Here is a 9209-nt window from a genome sequence, read left to right on the forward strand (position 1 = left end):
GTACTTGGTTAGAACAGACCTCCTGCAAGAGGCCAGCTGAGGTTCTCTGGGGCCAGGCAGACAGCTTTACCATGAATGCATGTTGAGGAACATACCAGAAGGCAGATGGAATTTAGGCAGGCCTGCAGAGATCCCAGGTCTGCTGGGCTCTGTGGAAGTCCCAGATGGCATGGATATTAAGGCAGCATTCTCACCTATGTTCTTGGTTAGAGCAAACCACCTGGTAGGTAGGTAGGCTGTGACATTGAGGGTAGGACATGCTGATCTGCCATTCTCTTCTTTTTTAATTCATTGATTTTAGCCCTGTGTTTGTTTATCTGCTACTATCTACTTTTTTTTCAATTTTTTATTATATATTTTCTTCATTTACATTTCAAATGCTATCCCAAAAGTCCCCTATACCATTCCTTTGCCCCATTCCCCTAACCACCCACTCCCACTTCTTAGCCCTGGCATTCCCCTATTCTGGAGCATATAAAGTTTGCAAGACCAAGGGGTCTCTCTTCCCAATTATGGCCAACTAGGTCATCTTCTGCTACATATGCAGTTAGAGACATGAGCTCTGGGGGTACTGGTTAGTTCATGTTGTTGTTCTACCTATAGTGTTGCAGACCACTTCAATTCCTTGGGTACTTTCTCTAGCTCCTCCATTGGGGGCCCTGTGTTCTATCCAATAAATGACTGTAAGCATCCACTTCTGTATTTGCCAGGCATTGGCATAGCCTCACAAGAGACAGCTATACCATGGTTCTTTTCAGCAAAATCTTGCTGGCATATGCAGTAGTGTCTGCATTTGGTGGCTGATTGAGGGATGGATCCATGGGTGGGGCAGTCTCTGGATGGTCCATCCTTTAGGCTCAGCTCCAAACTTCAACAAGTACTCTTAACAGCTGAGCCACCGCTCCTGTCCTATTATATTTATTCTTGAAATTATGTGTCTGTGAGGGTATGTATATGTAAATGCAGGTTCTCTTAGAGACTAGAGGTGTTGAATCTCCCTTTGGGTTTTCTTTATTGTTTCTACTTCCATTTTTAGATCTTGGATAGTTTTCTTCAATTCCATTACCTGTTTGGTTGTGTTTTCCTATAATTCTCTAAGGGATTTTTGTGTTTCCTCTTTAAGAACTTCTACCTGTTTAGCAGTGTTCTCCTGTATTTTTTTAAGTGAGTTATTAATGTCCTTCTTAAAATCTTCTGCCACCATCATGAGATATGATTTTAAATCTGAGTCTTGCTTTTCAGGTGTGTTGGGGTATCCAGGACTCACTGTGGTGGGCATACTGGGTTCTGATGATGCCCAATGGTCTTGGTTTCTGTTAGTAAGATTCTTATGTTTGCCTATTGCCATTGGTAATCTCTGGTATTAATGTCCTAGCTGTCTCTGGCTAGAGCTTGTTCCTCCTGTGATTCTGTTAGCCTCTGTCAGCACTCCAGAGAGTCCAACTCTCACCTGAGTCCCAGCAGTCAGAGCACTCTCTGCAGGCAATCTCTCCTCTTGCAGGGAAGGTACACTAAAGTCTGGAGCTCAGATCCACCTCCTGAGACCTGGGATCAGAGCCCTCCCTGTAGGCCAACTTTCCTCTGGCAAGTAAAGTGCCCAGGAGTCTGGGTCTCAGCTCTGCTCCTGGCTGAGGATGAAGACCTGAAGGGACCCTGTCCAAGAAGCTCTGTTGCTTCTGCTGCCCACATGCTCTCCAGTGGTCCCAAGGTCCTGGGTGTGCTAGGGGTCCTGTAGAATGGAGAGTCCTCTGGGGACCTTGGCACCCTCCCACGGGTTCAGGTGGAAGGTGGCAGAGCTGGCCCAGACCGGAATGAATCCCAGCCTCTGGTCAGGTGGGTTTCCTTTTGTCCCTGTTCCTGCTGGCACAAGACCTTCCCGGATTCTTTGGAACTCTCCACTCACCCATGATCCCAGGGTCCTACGTGTGCTAGGGGTCCTGCAGAATGGAGAGTCCTCTGGGGACCTTGGTACCACTATCTACTTTTGTATGTGTTTATTTCTCCTTGTTCTAGAGTTTTCAAATGTGCTGTTGGTTTCTTTATGAAGCTACTTAATGCTATGAACTTTGCTTTTAACACTGCTCTTATCATGTCCCATATGTTTGGGTATGTTGGGCATTCATTTTCATTGATTTCTAGAAAGTCTTAAATTTTTTTTCTTTATTTCTTCTTTGACCCAGTGGTCATTAAGTAGAGAGGTGTTCAGTTTTCATGAGTTTGTAAGCTTTCTGTTGCTTCTGTTGTAGAAATACAGATTTAATCCATGGTAATCTGATAAGGTGAAAGAGCTTACTTCAATCTTTATTGTTGTTGTTGAGCACTGCTTTGTGACAGATTATATGGTCAGTTTTGGAAAATGTTCTGTGAGGTTCTGAGAAGAAGGTATGTTTGTATTTGTGTGAAATGCTCTGCAGATATCTGTTAGGTCCATTTGTTTCATAACTCTTCTTAATTTCACTACTTCTCGTTTAGTTTCTGTCTGCATGACCTGTTCCATTGGTGAGAATGAGGTATAGGACTCTCCCACTATTACATGGGTTTCAGTGTATGATTTAAGTTTTCACAATATTTCCTTTATGAATGTTGATACCCTTGCATTTGGGACATAGATATTCAGAATCAAGATGTCATCTTACTCCACTTTCCCTTTGATGAGTATAAAGTATCCTTTCTCATTTTATTCTATTAAATTTGGTTGAAAACATGTTTCATTATATATTACAATGACTATTCTAGCTTACTTCATGGTTCAGTTTGCCAAAACAAACAAACAAACAAAAACAAAAAACTTTTATTCAGTCCTTGACTCTGAGATAATATCTGTCTTTGTTGCTGTGGTTTATTTCCTTTATGCAACAAAAAGAAAGATCTGTTAGCCTGGTATATTTATTAGGGATTTTATTTCGTAGATATTGAGAGTTATGAATGACCAGCAATTGTTAATTCCTATTATTTTAATATTGTGGTAGTGTGTGTGTGTGTGTCCTTTTTTTCTTTTTTGTAGGGTTTAATTATTTCTTATGTTTTCTTAGCTGTAGTTCACATCTTTTGGTTGGAGTTTCCTTCTAGTATCTTCTGTAGGGCTAGATTTGTGAATAAATATTGTTTAAATTTTTTGTCATGGAATATCTCATTTTCTTTGTGTATATTGATTCAAATTCTGCTGGGTGTTGTAGTCTGGGAAGATTTCTGTAGTCGCTAAGATTCTGCAAGACATCTTTACAAGCCCTTCTTGCTCTCTCAGAAGCTACAAAAATAAACCAAAAAAGAGAAGAGAACATTTACATACCAAAGTCCTTTGACCCAATCGAAAGTTCTCAGAACAGCCTGCTATCCCAGCAAGATCTCCATTCTTTTGCCACATCTCCACTCACCAAAGAAGAGTACAAGCCAAGGAAATCATGAAATTCAGAGGTGAGATCAATCAGTCAGAAACAAAGAAAGCAATACAATCAAGGAAACCAAGAAGTGGTTTTTGAAGGAATCAACAAGATAGACAAACTCTTAGCTGAACTTACCAAATACAAACTAACCAATACAGTAGCCAAGCAAACAACATCAGAAATGAAAAGAGATAAAAAGGGATTCACTGAGGAAATTCAAAGAATCATTAGGTCTTACTTCAAAGCCCAGACTCCACAAAATTGGAAAATCTTAATGAAATGGATGATTTTCTAGAAAATCTATCTAGAAAGATGTCACTTGCCAGAGTTAAATCAAGATCAGGTAAACTATTTTAAAAGCCCTACTACTCCTAAAGCTATAGAAGCAGCCATTAAAAATCTTCAAATGAAAAATAAGAGCTGAGGGCCAGACATTTTAGTGCAGAGTTCTACCACACTTTCAAAGAAAAGCTAATACACGTGCTACTAAAACTATCCCATAAAATATAAACAGAAGGAACACAACATAGCCCATTCAATGAAGCCATAGTTTCTCTGATGCCTAAACCACATTAACACCCAAAGAGGAAAGAAAAATTTAGACCAAATTATCTAATGAACATGGATGCAAAAATACTCAATAAAATTCTCACAAACTGAATTTAGAAACATATCAAGACTGTCATTCACCACAATTGAGTAGCCTTCATCCCAGGGATTTAGGGATACTTGAATATACAAAAATACGTCAACACAATCGACCATATAAATAAACTGAAAGGAAAAAAACCACATGATAATGTTATTAGATAACTAGAATATTAGATTGGATAAACTTTTGACAAAATTCAATAACACTTTATGTTTAAAAAAATTAGAGAAATCAGGGATGAATATAGGGCACATGCCTAAACATAATCAAAGGAATATATATCAAGCCAATAGCCAACATCAAACCTGGAGAAAAGGTTAAAGCAATTTCACTGATATCAGGAACAAGACAAGGTTGCCCACTCTGTCCCTATTTACTCATTATAGTACTTCAAGTTCTAGCCAGAGCAATAAGACAACAAACGAATATAAAGTGGATACAAGTTGAAAAAATGAAGTCAAAGTATGGCTATTTGCATGTGATACTATACAGTAAGTGATGCCAAAAATTCCACCAGAAAATTCCTGCAGCTGATACCCAGCTTCAGCAAAGTGGCTGGATAACAAATAGACTCAAAAAAGTCAGTGTCCCACTATTACTGAAATGATAAATGGGCAGAGAAAGAAATTATTGAAACAGCATCCTTCACAATAGCCACAAATAATATAAAATATATTAGTGTAACTTTAACCAAGCAAGTGAAAGATCTGTATGACAGGAACTACAAGTCCCTGAAGAAAGAAAAAGAACCAGATACCAGAAGATGGACATTTTCTCATACTCATGGATAGGAAGGATTAAAACAGTGAAAATGGCCATCTTAACAAAAGCAATCTACAGATCCAATACAATGATCATAAAATTCCCACAGAATTTTTGCAAATCTTGAAAAAGCAATTCTCTATTTCACATGGAAAAGCAAAAAACCCAGGATAACCAAAACACTCCTGAACAGTTAAAGAACACCATGAGGAATCACCACCCATGACATTATGGTGTACTACAGAGTAATAGTAATTAAAAACCACATGGTGGGACTCTATATGCGATCTTAGGATCACTGGTGGGTGGAAAACAACATTGATTACAATCTAATCAGACCAGGCCTGTGTCAGCAGCAGGGAAGCAGAAAACCCGCATGACCAGGGGCTGAAGTCCCTTCCAGTCTGCACCAGCTCCAGGTCACCTTGGGAGTGAACTAAGTGGACAGTCCCACAGTCTCCAGAGTACTCTTCAAGCAATCTTAGGATCGCTGGTGAGTGGAACACAACATCAGTTCCAAACCAACTGTGATGGACCTGTGACAGCGGGAGCAAGGACTCAGGAGCCCTGCCTGACCAGCAGCATAGGTTCCTCCTGATCAGTGCTGGTATACCTTGGTTTCGAACACACCAGACAGCCCCACAGTCCCCAGAGAAGACACTACTTTCAGGTAACAAACTGTAACATGCTCAGAATTTTAGGATTCCAGGATCCCAGGATAACAGGAGCTTGGTCACACCAGGATCTCAGGGTCTCAGAGGAAGCTTGACTGCAAAGAACTCTGACTCACCCAGAATCTCAGGTTCACAGGACCCCAAAATCACAGAATCACAGAAAAAGCTGGACTCTGAGGAATCCTGAATCAACCTGCATTATAGGAAGGACAGACTCCAATCAGATATATTGAGGGCAGCAAGAACTTGAGATAATCAGCCAGCAGGAGGCAAGCATAAGAACAGAAGCAACAGAAACCAAGGTTACTTGGCATCATCAGAACCAAACTCTCCCAGCATAGCAAGTCCTGGATGCACCGTCACACCAGAAAAGCAAGATATGAATCTAAAGTCACTTCTCATGATGATGATGGAGGACTTTAAGAAGGAAATAAATAACTCCTTTAAAGAAATACAGGAAAACAACAGGTAAACAGCTAGAAGACCTTAAAGAGGAAGCAAAAATAGTTAAAGGAAAACACCACCAAACAGGTGAAAGAATTGAAGAAAAACATCCACAACCAAAAAATATTGAAGAAGAAACAATAAAGAAATCACAAAAGGAGACAACTCTGGAGATAGAATTACTAGGAAAGAAATTAGGAACCATAGATGCAAGCATCAGAAACAGAATTCAAGAAATGGAAGAGAGAATCTCGGGTGTAGAAGATTCCATAGAAAACATGGACACAACAATCAAAGAAAATCCAAAATCCAAAAAGATCCTAACTCAAAACATCCAAGAAATCCAGGACACATTGAGTAGACAAAACCTAGGGATAATAGGTATAGATGAGACTGAAGACTTTCAATTTAAGGGTGAGTAAATATCTTCAACAAAATTATAGAAGAAAACTTCCCATACCTAAAGAAAGAGATGCCCATGAACATACAAGAAGCCAAAAGAACTACAAATAGACTGAACCAGAAAATAAATTCCTCCCAACACATAATAATCATAACAACAAATTCATTAAATAAAGATAGAATATTAAAAGCAGTAAGTGAAAAAGGTCAAGTAGCATATAAAGGCAGACCTATCAGAATTACACCAGACTTCTCACCAGAGACTATGAAAACCAGAATATCCTGCACAAATGTTACACAGACCCTAAGAGAACACAAATGCCAGCAAAACTATACCAGCAAAACTCTCAATTACCATAGATGGAGAAACCAAGGTATTCCATGACAAAACCAAATTTATACATTATCTTTCTACAAATCCAGCCCTTCAAAGGAAAATAAAGGTAAAATTTCAACACAAAGAGGGAAATGACACCCTAGAAAATGCAAGAAAGTAATCCTTCAACAAATATAAAAGAAGATAGCCTCAAGAACAGAATCCCAACTCTAACAACAAAAATAACAGGAAGAAACAATTACCTTTCCTTAATATCTCTTAATATCAATGGACTCAATTCCCCAGTAAGACATAGACTGCCACAGACCCTCTTGGGTCCCTTGTCTGCGTAGGACGGGTCTCTGGGTGCAGATGGGCAAGGAGTCGGTGAATGACAGACAGATGCACACAGGAGATTGTGTAGAATCTGAATGTATTGTCACAAAGTAAACACCAATCTTATATAATACCGAAAATAAAGGGGGTAGAAAGTCACAGCAAGCCAAGTAGTTGAAGTTACCTAACACAAAACAAAGGAATGACTTCAAAAGGACTTATAGGAACCAGATAAATTTTTACAGTAAAGATAAAGCAGTCCTGCCTAGGGTCAGCTTAATGACAGGTAAGGATTTCACACCCTAGTCACAATTACTGCTATTCCTTTGAGCCTTGTAAAAGCTAGCACCAGCAGACCTTCTCATGAATAATACAATACCGCAACACCCCTATTTCCTAGGCCTTGATAAATTCTTGTATGAATATAACCTTTAAGTATCTGTAGATAATCTCCATTTGTCAGAAGAATTCACCAACTTGCTTCTAATATGCAATGTAGCCTGCTATACCTGGCTGTAGTGAAGATTTCTGTCTCAGTGGGATTCCCTAACTCTTACATGTTAAACCCACCTATTAGCCCTGCCATTCTGTTTGGGTAAGACTGGCTACTGCCCTAAGTAATCACTCTGCAGACTAGCCCTGAGCTATTCCAGCTAGGTTCTTTGTAATGCCTAATTAGTTTCACTGTCTGTACTAGAAGTAAATTTAAATGTTACTGAATAGGTAACCTTCTCACTGAATTCCTACTGAATTCCAAGTTTGTCAGCTTCAATGATTTTCTGGGACTTTGGAACACTGGCAAAGGCTTAGCTATGTCAGAATTCAATCTTAAAAGGCACTTATAATAAGATAATACTAAAACAGAGCACATGGATCCATACACCAGACTAACACTATGGTATGAGTATACAGGTTATGAGAACGCCAAAGTTCGAGGAGGTGAGTTTCCCTGAAACTCTTTGCCTCATGAGTGCTCCTAGGCCTCTCAGCCTGCCAAGCAAACTTCACTGCAGTGTGCATAGCAATAGACTAACAGACTTACTACATAAACAGGACCCAATAATTTGCTGCATCCAGAAAAACCACCTCAGGGAAAAAGAAAGACACTACCTCAGAGTAAATGGCTGGAAAATGATTTTCCAAGCAAATGGTCTGAAGAAACAAGCTGGAGAAGCAATTTTAATATTGAATAAAAACGACTTCCAACCCAAAAGTATCAAAAAAGACAAGGAGGGGCATTTCATACACATCAAAGGTAAAATGTTAAAAGATGAACTCTCAATTCTGAATATCTATGCTCCAAATGCAAGGGCATCCACATTCATTAAAGAAACTGAGTAAAGCTCAAAGCACATTGCACCGCACACATTAATAGTGGAAGACTTCAACACCCCACTCTCATCACTGGACAGATCCTGGAAACAGAAACTAAACAAAGACACAGTGAAAGTAACAGAAGTTATAAAACAAATGGATTTAACAGATATCTACAGAACATTTTACCCTAAATCAAAAAAGATAAACCTTCTTCTCAGCACCTTATGGTAACTTCTCCAAAATTGACAACATAATCGGTCATAAAACAGGCCTGGAGACATCCGGGTTCTGGGACCCTGCCCAGTGCATTCTGCACAGGCCCCAGACATCTGGCCACCTTCCCTGCCAGAGGTTAGGGATCCAACCGGCCCGAGAACGCTTTGCCTGAGCATCGGCTACAGACATTCGGGTTCCAGGACCCTGCCCAGTGCATTCTGCACAGGCCCCAGACATCCGGCCACCCTCCCTGCCAGAGGAAAAGGGTCCGAGCAGAGAGGGAGCGCTTTGCCTGAGCATCGGCAGAAGACATCTTGGTTCCGGGACCCCATTGAGTTTATTCTGCACAGCCCCAGAGATTACCAGATGGCGAAAGGCAAACACAAGAATCCTACTAACAGAAATCAAGACCACTCACAATCATCAGAACACAGCATGCCCACCCCACCTAGTCCTGGGAACCCAAACACAACCGAAAAGCTAGACCTGGATTTAAAAGCATATTCCATGACGATAGTAGAGGACATCAAGAAGAACTTTAATAACTCACTTAAAGAAATACAGGAGAACACTGCTAAAGAGTTACAAGTCCTTAAAGAAAAACAGGAAAACAAAACCAAACAGGTAGAAGTCCTCAAAGAAAAACAGGAAAACACATCCAAACAGGTGATGGAAATGAACAAAATTATACTAGACCTAAAAAGGGA

Source organism: Mus caroli, chromosome 7, assembly GCF_900094665.2.
Source record: "Mus caroli chromosome 7, CAROLI_EIJ_v1.1, whole genome shotgun sequence".
NCBI lineage: Eukaryota > Metazoa > Chordata > Mammalia > Rodentia > Muridae > Mus > Mus caroli.